The 16,558-nt window shown below is 40.1% G+C and overlaps 1 long non-coding RNA gene across 1 annotated transcript in view; it reads right to left on the bottom strand.

Moving 5' to 3' along the window:
- Positions 1 to 14,008: 14,008 nt before the first annotated feature.
- Positions 14,009 to 16,558, bottom strand: part of LOC111822639 (uncharacterized) — a 9,306-nt gene continuing 6,756 nt past the window's right edge. Inside the window, exon 3 of the long non-coding RNA XR_002825782.1 lies at positions 14,009 to 14,084. This is a non-coding gene — a long non-coding RNA (uncharacterized LOC111822639). The remainder of the gene's footprint in view (positions 14,085 to 16,558) is intronic.

The following is a 16,558-nucleotide window of genomic DNA, read 5'->3' as shown; positions in this document are numbered from 1 at the left end:
TATGATATATAGTATATTTGAACAGCATTGGTGTTGTGATTTTCATTTTTGTGTGCATTTTTTTCTTTATGTAAAAGCAAACTATCTCCATAGCAAGAAAGGTATACAAGAGCCATAGTATTAGAAGCTCCATAATAAATCTACTCAGCACAATAAACTGAATTTCTTGTACGTCAGGTGTCACATTGCTCCTTCTTTGGCTTATGCATTTTGAGGTCTATGGAAATGGACAACCACAGTGAAAGTTTGAAGTAAATAACAAGTTAAGAAGGAAAAGAAATATTGATTTTTTATAACATTTGGCAAGAGACGTGTGAAACTTAGGAGCTGGGGAGGTTGTTTTTCACTAGCTTTTTTCTCCCCAGAAAACTGTCATTTTTATCTATGTTTAGAAAACAAGCTCTATGCCAGCATCAGTTCAATATTGCAAAGTCATTGCATTCTCTAGTAAGATGACAGTACACATTTTGGGTAAGAAAGAAAAGTCTTGTTCTTTATCACTGCACTGAGCAGAGTGCAATAACTGTCCTTAGAAAGAAACAATACAGGAGATCAGCTAGACCTCAAGGCTTTGAAAAATTCCAACTTCAAAGTGCCAAGAAGTCATACTTGCCACTTGATGTAGTCTACACGTATTTATTGCGTGTTTGGTCTTAATGATTGTGGCAGATGTCTTCAGTTTGGCCTCTTTCTATGAATGAGCATTTGTGGGAGTTCCTTATCTCTGATTCAGTGATCACCTTCCCCAAATCTACATTCTGGCTCTGCCCTCTCTGTTGGCTCCACCTCCATATTGGTGACCATCTGCTCCCCAAGTTTCTTTTAATGTCTGGATGACAGATAATACATTTGCTCTATTGAAATTGAACTTGTCTTCTAGCAGATCGATTCTTCTAATGACTTCCAAATGGCTATTGATGGAATGTCCATCCTCCCAGAGCACCATCTGGAATCACCTTTTGCGCAGTTCTGTAGCTCATGGCTCTATAAGACTGCTTCTCAAGTCCCTCTATTTCAAGAACTTATTAAGTGAGAAATTTCGGTATGATACAAAACAGAGGTTACAGTGGATGGGCTGCTCCTCTGTCTACAGGTGTGTTTTGTTTGTAAGGGTGACTTTTTTTACAAGTATAGAATCCTATTGCTTTTAAGTGGTGAAAGTTAGCCACTGTTAGCCACAGACCCCACTATCCCCTGTTGTTTATAGTCAGCTTGATTTACATGGTTTTTGTTTGTTTGTTTTAATACCTGTCAGGATCTGTGGCCATTTGAGTTTGTAACTTACAAGACACCAAAGATAAGATACATCTGGAAGCCTTTATTGGATTTCATGTGTCCACGTTATTCAGGGGAACTTATTGTCCGTAATTCAAGCCGAGAAAATTAAGTGATTAAAAAAATCAATAAACGATCACTTTGCGACTTCTTATGGACATGACAATATCAATGGTGTTTTATTTCTCGATCTGTGGAGTCTCAGAAAGGGTGTCATTTTCCATTTACAGGTATAGAAATGAACAGTTGCACCCTCAGGGAGAGGAGCATAAAAACCATTTGTTTGGTGGCCCACTGACTGCTCGGCACCTTCAGCAAACCCAATTGCTCGTGTCCCCTTCCTCTTGGCACAAGCGTATTCTCATAAACATTCACACACTCTAAATCTTGGAGGAACAGAATATTAACTAGTTTTTTTTTTTTTTAATCACTGGCTCATTTAACATGAAAAAGTAAATGACATTCTAGCTTATTTCATTTACTTTTTTATATTGCTTTTTTACTAAAACTGTAAAAGAAAAAGGCCTCAGGTATCATAACGTGCAAGCATGAATGATTAGCAGGATGCAAATGCTCAGTTAATCACCAAGGAACACCATTTTGGGTCTACCCCACCTTCTTTATCATGGCAATAAAGACTCGGGGATATTTAGACACTAATTGTGCACCATAAAATGTTAATGAGATGCACAGTTGATGACTATTCTTTCATTTCTGGATTGTAAAAGATAGTCTGTGCTTTTGTTCATTTACCTCAAGAATGATTCCATAAGTTGTAGAATCCTAGACTCCCTACCAGCTGTTTAAATATTTATGATAGATCTACATGCTTACATGTTTATGATAGATTTATATGTTTACCTGTTTATGACAGATTTACATGTTGCAAGTATAAGACAGATTTACATTTTTATGGCAGATTTGCATCTTTACATGTTTATGACAAATTTACGTGTTTACATGTCATGGTAGATTTACATGTTTACATGTTTATGCAGATTGCATGTTTACATGTTATGCTAGATTTACATGTTTACATGTTAAGACTAGATTTACATGTTTGTGATAGATTTTTGTTTCATAGGTGGCTAAAAAAAAAAACCTGAGAGCTGAAATACAATAATTTACAAGCATATAGTGCTCTGCAATTCGTGAAGGACTTTTGTGTGCATTTTCTCAGGTTGGGTCCCTGGGAGGCAGATTCTGAAATGGAGTGAAGCACGCAGGAAGCATGTTACAGTCACTCTTGGGAAGGAAAAGTAGAAACCAGAATTGGACAGAGGGAGAAGATGAGCTGCAGTGCAGTCTCCACCACAACCTCAGCAAACTCCATGGGGATCTCTGAAGCAAGGGCCGCCTGTAGGGTTGTCCTGAGTCAAGGCGAGGTGGCTGGGCTTTTACATTTCCCTGCTGACCAGCCATGGCATGTGGGCTGCCCCAGGAAGGGGTCCTGAACTTAAGGGAGGTAAATTACTTCATCTGAGGCCATTTCAGAAAAACCTAACCAACCCCACTACCGTCGAGTCAATTCTGACTCATACCAACCCTATAAGACATGGTGGAACTGCCCCATAGCGTTTCCAAGCAGCAGCTGGTGGATTCAAACTGCTGATCTTTTGGTTAGTAGCCATAGCTCTTAACCACTGCACCACCAGGGCGCTATTCCCAAGAGCCCTTAAATATGTGAGTGTTTCCCTCTTCCCACTGTCATTGGCTAGCGGTCTGTTTGGAGGATGACTGGAGGAATCCTTATAAGATCTTTCCTCCCAAGCATCTGGCCTCTGCTCGGTCAAACAATTCCGAATCTGAAAACAGTTGTTGCAGAAACTGGGAAACAGATTATGGCATTGTATTGAGGCCACTGCCCCCAGCCTCCTGGTCACCCAGCCTCGGTTTCTTTTGATTGTACACATGTAGTTGGTAGTTGTTGTTGCTTCTTTCTTTGTTTAGTCATTTTCTGGGTGAGATCTGGGATATCTGTCTCCCTGTGGTGTGTGGATGCCGATGTCGCTGCTCATTTGGTTTTTATGTTGGTTTTTACTTTTCAGCCTGGCTTCCTAGGGGTCACCCCTGTGTCAGCATAGATTAGTGTCCGCAAATAATTGCACAAAGGTTGTGCTCAACCGGTTAGAGTCAATATGGCTTCCATTTTGTTCCAGTGGATCTGCATGTAGGAAGGGAGCATGTTCAAGGTTCAGGATGTTTTCCATTCTGCCCTGGATTTTACTTTCTCCTGGGCATTTGCACATCTCACATGCACATACACGCAGCCTCAGGGCTAACCAGGAATGTGTGGCTGGCTTGGGCCCTCTCTAGACTCTATCATCAAAAGATTGGTGGTTCAGCAGGAGAAAAGACCTAGCAATCTGCTCCCATAAACATGACAGCCTAGGAAACACTATGAGCAGTTCTTCTCTGCCCTGTAGGGTGACTGTGAGTCAGAATTGACTGGACAGCACACAACAACAACGATAACACCATGTAACCTCCGGCTAGCGTATCCACTGGTCCTCCCACTCACCTGACTCTGAGACGGTCACTTCTACCAACAAGGCTGCTGGCCCAGCCATTGCCCACCATTCAAAAACTGAGGGCACAGAAGCTGCCGGACCCAAGGCCTGTCTCATCCTGGCAAAACCTCCATGACTATCAGGCTAGGATGGGATGGGACCAGCCCCAACCCATAATGCCACAAATTTCTGCTCTTCTTACCCAAAATTCGCAGTCTTTCGAGAATAAACACTTCCTAGAGTGTTGTTTGGCTTTGGTTGATTTCCAGAGCACAGAAATGTTAGTTTTGGTTCATTTGTCCATATTGTTTTTTCAGGAGAGGATTTGCCAATCTCCTACTTCGACCATGATTCTGCTTGTAAGGCCCTCCTTTAGAATCTGTGAGTTATCTATCCCATATCTTTCCAAAAAACTAAGTTAGAGCCAGCTCTGGTTACTTAGAAATAGAGAACCCTGATGGATAAAACTAGCTCTGGGGATTGTTTTATGAGTCAGCACTTCTGCCCTGTGTTTACTTTGCTGATTTCATAAAATTACAGAACACTTTATATAAAGGATTTTGCTCTTTTTCAAAATGTCTTTTTTTTTCTTTGAAAGTCAGTTCTTGACAAAAGAAGTCAGGAAAAACGTAAAGAAAACTGTACAGTGAGTCTCTTCTTCCTTTACTTAGTATGCATTGTTGACTTGGAGCTCTATCTCTGTCTGAAAATCTTGCCAATGTATCATTGCTGAGTTTAGTAAAAGACCCTGAGCATGGGAATGGAATTAAAGGTCATTTTCAGGCCAAAGGTAGTATTTGAGGATCTGTTTACAAGGTTAATTTATAATAAGAATGCTTGATGTTGGAAGCAAGAATTAGTCAGACTACTTTTACCAAGAAGGAAGTAGAAGTCATTCTGAAAAGCAATCAGAATGAGAGCATATATGCATTTTCTAGACCCATCAGAGGCAGGGTTTGGAGGTTGATTTGAGACTGAAAAAAGTCTACAGCTGGGCTGCAGGCAGCTGCCTGATAACAGAAGAATGCGGGCCACCTGCCCGTCACATCAGCTCTCCAACTATCAGTTGTGTTGGCAACAGCTAGTAGGCCGGATGGACTTGGAGTGGATTAAAACAGCAATAATCTTTCAGCAGAACTACATCTTCATTTACCAGGGCATTCAGAAGGAAAATGTGAAGGATCTGAAACAATTTAGTATGTCTCTTGTTTTCATCTAGCAAATTAAGCACAATTATGTATATGGATATGATACGTATGGATATGCTGACAAACATTCTTTCTTTCTTGGATTGTATCAGATGTCCTTGAAAGTCAACCAGTTCTTTTTCTTTGCTTGAAAAGTCAGTATGTGTAGAAGAAGGATTTTTTTTTTATGGTTATGATGAAAAGAATGAGTGGTTCTGTTCTGAAGTCAAACACGATTCTTCCTCTGAATAATAATCACCAAGGGGTCAGAACATTAGCTGGCTGCCCATTAATGATCTATATGAGAAGACTCTTCAAAGAAACCTCTCTCTGCAACTAGGGGTTCAGCTGGCTTCCTAGTCTTTAGAAAAATGAATATATGTGGTCCCCAGGCCCAACAGGCCTCCAATGTTGGAAGGAAAACTAGCTTTTGTTGGCACATTCATATTCTAGAACTTGATAAATGTCTAGGCTTGAGGACAGGAAAGTTGTGATGGCAATAAACAAATGCTTCTTTTATTATTTATACATGTCTTATGTTTTCTCCCAGATATTAACTCCTTCCTGTATATTCATAATATTTTCAGATTGAGTTTTAGCCCCCAGCCTCCACAACTCTGCTTACAAATGAGCAATATTCCCCATGAATGTTGTTGGAAAGAATGAAAGTAGCCTCATCTTCAAGGCTGGTGCTGAAAGACACAGTTGATTCTCATAGGAGAGAGAGAGAGAGAGTGTGTGTGTGTGTGTGTGAAGGAACGTGGGTAAGGTCTATTCAGTGGATAAGGCAAACATCTTGTACAACCAAAATTAACCTTGAAAATCTATCTTAGAATATCCAGAATAGCCAGTTTTTCCTTCAGTGTTGGACCATTTGCTAATTTGTTGTTGTTGTTGAACACCAGATGAAGTAAGTGACTTGTATATAGGGACCAAAACAAATAACCATTTAGTTTTAAACATCAGAATCATATTCACACACTGAGAGGGATACAAGATTGAAATCCGTGTAGAAAAAATGAGATTCCTGCCTCCCATTTCCTGCTCAGTTCAAGGCATAAGCTCATTCGAGGGGAGAAATAACCAGAACTATTTAGATTAGCACTTTCTGTCATTTTAATTATTATTTAAAATTGGCTGCTAAGCACATATAGACGAATTGCATGATTTAAATATGTGTGCTGTATCTTCAAGATATATGTGTACTAGGTACACACATATACACACTTTGGAACATTGGTGATATGTTATTTTCCACTTACTGCTAAAGTTTTTTTTTTTCTCCCGATAAAATATGCCAGATAACTGTCAGAGGCTTCTTTAACACCCTCCCCCCGCAATAAACTTACATCTTTAAAACCCGTTGCCATCAGATCTATTCCAACTCATAGCGACCCTATAGGACAGAGTAGAACTGCCCCATAAGGTTTCCAAGGGTGGCTGGTGGATTCGAACTGCTGACTTTTGGTTAACAGCCAAGCTGTTAACCACTGCACCACCCAGGCTTCACATCTCTAAAGTCCTCCCCTATTAAAACAAATTCAGTATATTTGAGAAAGGAGATATTCCTAAGAGTCAGTTACGCACATCCACCACTTACCACTTCCCTTGAGATATCCCAATTATTTGAATGGTTTATTTTACACAAGACTTATAATTGCATATGTGTATATATATATATATACACACACACACACATATATGTATGGCACCCAACAACATGTTGTTTTTGGGTGCCATAGAGTCGATTACAGCTCATAGTGACCTCATGCGACAGAGTAGAACTGCCCCATGGGGTTTTCTAGTCTATAATCTTTACAGGAGCAAATCTCCAGGTCTTTCTCCCGCAGAGCTGCTAGGTGGGTTTAAACCACCAACCTTTCTGTTACCAGCCAGGTACTTAACTGTTGCGCCACCAGGGTTGTTCTCTCTCTCTCTCTATATATATATATATATACACACACATATATACGTATACATATACAGCATTGTTTGGAACACAATTGATCTTGTCAGGGCTAAAAACCCATCTGCCATTGATATCCTCAACAAGGGGGAATAATTAGAAAATTCCTTAATTATTGCTTCATTTACTCTCCTATTGTCAAGGTAAACACTTTGATTAAAGTAGGTAGTACTCACGAGTAACCGCAAACCTATTTGAATGTCCGTAAACTTATTAATTTTCCACCTTTTACCATCTCAACCAAGATTGGCCTTCCTGGCATTTGCAATAACAGGGAAGGATTTTAAGTAAATGAAGGGTTGGTTTTCATAAGAACTGAAATCTGGAGAGCAAATTTTCAATCTTTCTGTTCTCCTGAGGGCAAAGAAGAGGCCATGAACCATTGCAAACCCTGTCCACGTTTCCAGGGACTGCTTGTCGTGATTGTGATGTTTTCTCCAGTGAGTCACAAAATTTAGTCTATTTAAGAGTCACTGGGGAGTATAACAAAATACGAGTTCATGGTCCCCACTCTCAAATTTCATTTCTGTAATTGGTTGGTAGTCCTGTTGTCCCTGGGTTGTGCAAATGGTTAGCACACTCATCAGCTAACTGAAAGGCTGGAGGTTTGAGTCTGCCCAGAGGCACCTTGGAAGAAAGGCCCAGCAGTCTGCTTCCAAAAAAAATAGTCACTGAAAACACTGTGGATAGTATTGTTAAGATTTCAATACTACCCAAAGCAACCTAGATTCAACACAATCCCAATAAAAATCACCACAGCCTTCTTTACAAAAAAGCAAAAACCAATCTTCAACTTTATGTGGAATGGCAAGAGGCCCCAAATATCTAAAGCAATGCTGAAAGAGAAGAACAAAGTAGGAGGAGTCACACTTCCTAATTTAAAACATACTATATAGCTACAGGAATCAAAACAATAGACTCACAGACCAATGGAATAAAATTGAGAGAGTCCAGAAATAAATCCACACATCTACTGTCAACTGATTTTGGCAAAGGTGCTAAGTCCATTGGATGGGGAAAGAAGAGTCTTTTCAGTGAATGATGGTGGGAAAATTGGATTTCCACATGCAGAAAAATGAAACAGGATCCATGCCTGAAACCATGCACAAAAACAAATTAAAAATGGATTAAAGATCTAAATGTGCAAACTAAAATCATAAAATTTTAGAAGAACAAACAGGGCAACACTGTCAGGCCTACCTTGCACAAACAGCAAAAGACAAAATAAATAAATGGGACTTCATAAAAATTAAAAACTTTTGTTCATCAAAAGACTTTACCAAAAAAAGTGAAAAGACAATCTACCAACTGGGAGAATATCTTCATAAACCATATATCTGACAAAAATGTATATATATATATATATATGTATATGTATATATATATAACCGATATATATCTAAAACTTCAACAGCTTAACAACAAAAAGACAAATAACCCAGTCATAAAGTGGGCAAAGAACTTGAGTAGACATTTCATCAAAGAGGACATTCAAATGGCCACCAAACAGATGAAAAGAAATGATGCTCACTGTCATTAACCATCAGAGAGATGCAAATCAAAACCACAATGAGATATCACTGTACTCCCACTGGGATGTCTGGTTTAGAGCTAGGCTGCTAACCAAAACGTCAGCAGTTTGGACCCACCAGCCGCCCCTTGGAAACCCTGTGGGGCAGTTCTACTCTGTCCTATAACATCACTATGAGTCCGAATCGACTAGATGGCAATGGATTTTTTGAGTTTAGGATGGCCAAGATAAAAAAAGAATAGATTTGACACGTTGAACACTACTAAAGACCAGACGAGCTGTGGAATGACATTGAGGAAATAATAAAGAAGAAAGCAAAAGGTCCTTAAATAGACAAGAAAGAAAGAAAAGACCAAACTGGATGTCAGAAGAGACTTTGAAGGTAGCTCCTGAATGTCAAGTAGCTAAATCGAATGGAAGAAATGATGAAGTAAAAGAGCTGAACATAAGATTTCAAAGGGCAGATCAGGAAGACAAAGTAAAGTATTATAATAACATGTGGAAAGACATGGAGTTAAAAAACCAAAAGGAAAAAACACGCTTGGCATCTGTCAAGCTGAAAGAACTGAAGAAAAAATTCAAGCCTCAAGTTGCAATAGTGAAAGATTTGATGGGCAAAATACTGAATGACACAGGAAGCATCAAAAGAAGATGTAAAGAACACAGAGTCACTGTACCAAAAAGAATTGATGTTCAATTATTTCAGGAGGTAGCATATGATCAAGAACCAATGGTACTGAGGAAGGAGTCCAATGGCACTGAAGACATTGGTGAAAAACAAGTCTCCAGGAATTGACAGAATACCAGTTGAGGTGTTTCAACAAACAGATGGAGCACTGGAAGAACTCACTCGTCTATGCCAAGAAATTTAGAAGACAGCTACCTGGCCAACCAACTGGAAGAGATCCATATTTATACCTACTCCAAAGAAAGGCGATCCAACCAAATGCAGAAATCCTCGAACTATTTCATTAATTTCACATGCAAGTCAAATTTTGCTGAAGATCATTCAAAAGCAGCTGCAGCAGTACATTGGCAGAAAACTGCCAGAAATTGAAGCCAGATTCAGAAGAGGATGTGGAACAAGGGATATCATTGCTGATGTCAAATGGATACTGGCTGAAAGCAGAGAATACCAGAAAGATGTTTACTTCTGTTTTATTGGCTATGCAAAGGCATTTGACTGTGTGGATCATAACAAATTATGGATAACCCTGTGAAGAATGGGAATTCTAGAACACTTAATGGTGCGCATGAGGAACCTGTACATAGATCAAGAGATAGACATTCAAACAGAACAAGGGGATACTGTGTGGTTTAAAGTCAAGAAAGGTGTGCATCAGGGTTGTATGTTTCACCATGCTTATGCAATCTGTACGCTGAGCAAATAATCTGAGAAGCTGGACTACATGAAGAAGAATGTGGCATCAGGGTTGGAGGAAGACTCATTAACAACCTGTGATATGCAAATGACACAAGCTTGCTTGCTGAAAGTGAAGAGGACTTGAAGCACTTACTCATGAAGATCAAAGACTACAGACTTCAATATGGATTATACCACAACATAAAAATAAAAATCCTCACAACTGGACTAATGTGCAACATCATAATAAACATAAAAAAGATTGAAGTTGTCAAGGATTTCATTTTACTTGGATCCACAATCAATACCCATGGAAGCAGCCGTCAAGAAATCAAATGATACATTGCATTGGGCAAATATGCTGCAAAAGACATCTTTAAAGTGTTCAGAAGCAAAGATGTCACTTTAAAGACTAAGGTGCACCTGACCCAAGCCATGGTGTTTTCAATCGCCTTCTATGCACAGGAAAGCTGGACAATGAATAAGGAAGATTGAAGAAGAATTGCTGCCTTTGAATTATGGTGTTAGCAAAGAATATTGAAGATACCATGGGCTGCCAAAAGAATGAACAAATCTGTCTTGGAAGAAGTACAGCCAGAATGCTCCTTTGAAGTGAGGATGGTGAGAATTTGTTTCACATACTTCGGACACGTTATCAGGAGGAATCACTCTCTGGAGAAGGACATCATGCTTGGTAAAGTAGAGGGTCATTGAAAAAGAGGAAGTCACTCAATGAGATGGATTAACTCAGTGGGTGCAACAATGGGCGCAAGCATAGCAATGATCATGAGGATGGTGCAGGACTGGGCAGTGTTTCATTCTGTTGTACGCAGGGTTACTATGAGTTGGAATCGACTGGAGGGCACCTAACAACAACAAGATAAAAAAACAGAAAATGACAAATGTTAGTGAGGATGCAGGGAAATTGAACCCCTTAGCCATTGCTGTGGGAATGCAAAATGGTACAGCCATTATAGAAAACAGTGTGGTGGTTCCTCAAAAAACTAAAAATAGAACTACCATATGACCCAGCAATTCCACTCCTAGGTGTACTCAAAAGACTTGAAAGCAGAAACTCAAACAGAGACTTGTACACCAATGTTTGGTGCAGCACTATGCGCAATAAACAAAAGGTGGAAACAACCTAAATGCCCATCAATAGATGAATGGATAAATAAAATGTAATACATATATACAATGGACTACTACTCAGCCAGTAGGAGAAATGGAGTCTTGATACATGCTACAGTATGGATGGAGGTCGAAGACATAATGCAAACCAGCTTTAAGTGCTGGAGATGCAGCTGTGAAAAACAAACAATAAGTTGATACCAGCAGGGAGCTTGCCTTCTAGCAGGAAGAGACAGAAAATAAATAATCACCCAAGCATTCAGATACCAACGGCAATGAGCACCTTGGAGAAAATTGGATGAGCTATAAAGTGGGTGTACAGGGAAAGTCTTGCTTTTGACAAGTTGGAGCATTTGAATGACACAGCCCTGTGGTTAGCTGGGAATTTGTTGTTCCCTTACACCTCACGCTATCTGCTGGACAATGAAGCCAACCGAGAAGAACGCAGAGCTGGAAGAGAGACGGGGACCAAGTGCTCACAATTTGTTTCAGACCCTGAATCCTGCCAAGTCTGAAAGTAAAACTATCCCTCTATTTTTGAGTAGAAAAAGCCATCACATTTTCTTTTTGATTAAATAAAAATTACACTGAGTCTGTCCCTCGCAACTAAAATTTCTAAAACATACGCTTGTCCTTGTTGTTAGTTGCTATCGATTCTATTCCGATTCATGCCGACCCTTTGTGTGCAGAGTAGAACTGCCCCATAGGATTTTCAAGGCTGTGATCGCCAGGCCTGTCTTCTGACGCACTTCTGGGTGGGTTCGAGCTGCCAATCTTTTGGCTAGTAGTCGAGCTCTTAACAGTGTACACCATCCACGGACTAATCATACATAATTTTTAAAAATAGACCCTATTTTGTTTTCTCATTACCTAAGACTATTTTAGAAAATACAGACAGGCAAAGAGGAAAAATAAATCTCCTAGGACAGCATTTTAATGATTTTGCTGAGTTTTCTATACTAGGACTTACTTTTTTAACCAGTCTCTAATGTTGCGTATTTGTTTATTTTTGTTGGTGGTGGTGACTACCAACGCAATCGTTAGAAACCACTTTGAGTTGAATTCTTTTCTGTCCGTAACTACTTCCTCAGTATATGTTTCTGGAAATGAATTTTCAGAGTCAAATGGTATACACGTTTGCAGCTTTTGAAATGAAAGTGCTAATTTGCCCACAATAGGATTGCAGCAGATTTAACCACCACCAGAAGGAGATGACAGTGCTTATTTCTTTATGCATTCATCCTCACCAAGAAATAGGAAAAAACACTGTTTAATACCACCCTTTTCCTCTCACCAAGTCAGAGATACCATTGTTTATTTTATATATTTTTTATTCCTAGTGAGATTGACCATCTGCACCTTATTTAGAATTTAATATATTTCTTCTTTTGTGAATTGTCAGTTCATTGATTCCAACGCTTTTAAATATGGGAATGTCCATCATTTTCTTACTGATTTTTAATAATGCTTCATATATTAAATATGTTCATGCATCCTCTATGTGATATGTTGCTGATAAGACTTCATATTATGAGCATTATTATCTATTGAACGTGGCACAATGGTAATCTCTTTATGTATCATTTAATTTTCCTACTATAATAACATCAAATATTATGATGCTGGTAGGGTGAATTACAGACATGAAGCTGCTCAAGATCACACAAATAGTAAATAACAGAGCTGGAATCTACAGTCAGGTCTGCCTGAGTCCATACCTATGTTTAATCATGATGCTAAGTTGCCTTTGATTATTATTTCCTCTCTATCCCTGTAGTTCAGGGCTCAGCAAAGTCCATCCTATGGGCCCAGTCTGGCCCACCAACTGATTTTGTATATCAAGTTTTATTGGCACACAGCCACACCGATTCATTTATATATTGTCAATTGCTGCTTCCACGCTACAAGAGCAGAATTGAATAGTTGCAATGGATACCATATGGCCAGTAAAACCCTAAAATATTTACTGTTTGGCCCTTTACAGAAAAGTTTACTGACTCTTGCAGTTGCTTCCCACCCCCTGGAAATTATAGAGATGTTGGATCTCCTGGTTCTGTCCTTCATATCTCTGTATCTTACTTTTCCCTCAAAATTTCTATCTAAAATTAAATAAACTATTGTCATGTTTTTCTTTTAGCCATACACTGTGCAAGAATGTGATTCACTGCCTCTACTGAAATTTGAATTCAAAGACTTACATTTTTTTATTTCCAAAAATATCGTATTCTCAGCCCCTCTTGTTTTAACGACACAGCATTTTCTTGAACATAATTAAGAATAGCATTTAGCTTTTTGAAGAAGTTATTGTGAATAAAATTAGTTTCGTTTGTGTGGTTGTTTTGTTCCGTCTGTCATTTTATCAGCTGTTCATAGTTAGAAATGATGCGGAAGATTCGTCATTTCTAGAGTCCATTGTGGGGCGCTCTCAACGAAGCGTAGGTCTCATATGAAAATTCAGACTGGCTGTCTCTCCAACCTGCCTCCCAGTTCATCCCTGCACACAGTTGAGTTCAGGGTACTGTCCATGTGTCTTGCAAAATGACAGGGTGTGGGCAGTGGGGGAGGCGGAAGAGTCCAGCTGTGCTGAGCATTTTCCTACTCCGCTCCTGCTTGGCCTTACGGTTCCTCTCTGGGTGGACTCCAGCTCTGCCTCTGGATATTGTCAGTAGGAAAATGGATGTGTGCCTGTGCCTGTGTGTCTGTCTGTGTGTGTGTGCACACATGTGATGGAGGTGGGTTGTGTGTTGTCAAGTTGCTTTTGACTCATAGTGACCCCATGTGACAGAGTAGAACTGCCCCGTAGGGTTTCCTAGGCTGTGGTCTTTAAAGAAGCAGATTGCTAGGTTTTTTCTCCTGTGGAGCTGCTGGTGGGTTCAAACCTCCAACTTTTGGTTGGCAGCTGAGCGCTTAACCATTGTGCAACTAGGGCTCCTTGTGGATAGTGATGTCTGTACTCAAAATGCTCCTAGCCTTCACCTTCTCTGATACGGTGAGATTCCTCTGACTCTTTACTGCCATGTCACTTCAGTGTGCTTCTAAGATTCTGTTCTTCCATTTCAACATAATGATATTTATTTTGACAAATAGTCATTGGTGATGGTAGTATGAAGTTGGGATGTTCCTAGACGTAAGGGCAGATAACGCTTATACATTACGCCAGAGCTAATTGTCCCCCAGCCTGCAGTCCCATGGAATTCTCCTTGTACTCCAGCTGTAATGGCTCTAAAAGATGGCTCTCTCTGTATGTGATGCCCCTAAGCCCACACGCCTATCCCCAGTGACTTTTATACATGCCATATGGTCTATATTTCATGTAGGAAGAAGAAATGATCTCTTTGAATTACGATGTTGGCGAAGAATATTGAATATACTTTGGACCGCCAGAAAAATGAACAAATCTGTCTTGTAAGAAGTATAGCCAGAATGCTCCTTAGAAGTGAGGATGGTAAGACTTGTCTTAGGTACTTTGGACATGTTATTAGGAGAGACCAGTCCCTGGAGAAGGACATCATTCTTGGTAAAGTAGAGGGTTGGTGAAAAAGAGGAAGACCCTCAACAAGATGGATTGACACAGTGGCTGCAACAATAGGCTAAAGCATAACAATGATTGGGAGGATGGCACAGGACTGGGCAGTGTTTTGTTCAGTTGTACAGAGGGTAGCAATATGAGACAGAAATGACTCGACGGCACCTAACAACAACAACAATTGAACTTCTTTATCATTCAGACATATTTGTTTGAATTTAGAAGGACATATATTTTGGATAAAATATAGGTTCTAGGATTGTGTTTGTTTAGAAAAATGTGTTTCAAAAACAGTATTAGCACCACCTCACTCTTATCTATTGTTTTATTCTTTGAAAGAGTTTTGAAGTATAACCTCTTGACCAATAATGTTTGTTTGGTAACAAACTACGGAAACTCACTCTGGCTCTTTGAAGCGGAAAGAATTTTTGGATTCTGAGAAAACAAGGAAGCCATCCATGGATACCCGTAGCATTAGAAGCATAAGGCTGTTCTCCCTCAGCAGCCAACTGGATGGGCTACCACCAGGGATGATCTTAGACCATTTTTAGACGTTCTGATCACTACCCATTCCAGGGTGGAACATCTATTTGACTTGGCTTGAGTCATATGTCCACCTTGGCTGTACCAGGAGAAAGAAAGAAAGGATAGGGTGCAAGGACCCTTCAGAACCCTCTTTGGCTGCCCTATGCATGGGCAGGCACCTGCAGACACCAGTCCACTCTCTCCAATGAAGAAAAGGCAAGGTCCGCCCAAGAGGAAATCAGGTTCCATTAGAAAGGAAAATAGATATTTGGCTGCCTGAAAACAAATGTCCATTTTGTCATCTCTTTAGATGTTTCTCCAGTAGCTTTCTGAGTTAGGCAAGACAATTATTACTATCTACATGTTCATCGTATAGTGGATAACAAGCTACTGAAAATTGAAGCAGCAAACAAGAAATCAAATGACACATTGCATGGGGCAAATCTTCTACAAATGACCTCTTTGAAGTGGTAAAAGATGTCACTCTGAGGACTAAGGTGCGCCTGACCCACACCGTGGTATTTTCAGCCACCTCATATGCATTCAAAAGATGAACAGTGAGCAAGGAAGACCAAAGAGGACTTGACGCATTTGAATTATGGTGTGTTGTTGAAGAATATTGACTATACCACGGGCTACCAGAAGAACAAACAAATCTGTCTTGAAAGAGGTACAGCCAGAGTGTTCGTTAGAAGGGAGGTGGCGAGACTTCGTTTCACTTTCTTTGGACGTGTTGTCAGGAGGGACCAATCCCTGGAGAAGGACAGCATGCTCTGTAGAGTAGAGGGTCAGTGAAAAAGAGGAAGACCCTCAACAAGATGGATTGACACAGTGGCTGCAACAGTGGGCTCAAGCATGACGACAATTGTGAGGATGGCGCAGCACTGGACAGTGTTTCATTCTATTGTACACAGGGTCGGTATGAGCTGGAACTGACTCGATGACACCTGACAACAACATATGTTGCAGGAGGTTCCTTGAGGTTATGCAGTCCATCCAAGTTCATGGGCAAGTAAGTAAAAGAGGATGGACAAGAGTCCATATTTCTTGTCTTTTTATCCAGTAGTTTTCCCACTACATCCTTCTGAAGAAATACTAATTTATTATGTGGTTTCTCTCAACTACAAATCACCTTACTTCTCCTTTTTCCCCTAAATCATTTTAGTGGATAACAAGCTACAGAGAAAGTCCGTGTATCACTGTCAAGTCGCCTTTTGGACCATATCACCCTGCCATGTTTCTGTCCAAATGAATCTGCAACATTGACGGGAGGGGGGAAAAAAATAAACTACAAGTCCTCATTGTTCATTCTGGGAAGTTCTCAGCCAGAGGAAGCCTGAGGAGGCGGCATAACAGGGTGGACGGGATACAGTGAGGATGCGGATGCCTCTCTGTGGTCCTGGGCACTTCTGCACTGGCTTCAAAGGGCAATATTGCTTTGTCTCTGTCCTGGCTTTCATTGCACTTCTGAAATTCATGGCCAAGGCAAAACCTGAACACAACTTTATATTGTACGTGTGGACAGTGCCTGTGACACACTGACC

The sequence above is a fragment of the Trichechus manatus genome, unplaced genomic scaffold, assembly GCF_000243295.1.
Source record: "Trichechus manatus latirostris isolate Lorelei unplaced genomic scaffold, TriManLat1.0 scaffold00008, whole genome shotgun sequence".
In the NCBI taxonomy this organism is placed as follows: Eukaryota; Metazoa; Chordata; class Mammalia; order Sirenia; family Trichechidae; genus Trichechus; species Trichechus manatus.
The sequence above is the reverse complement of the archived record's forward strand: the minus strand, read 5'-3'. Positions and strand labels throughout refer to the sequence as shown.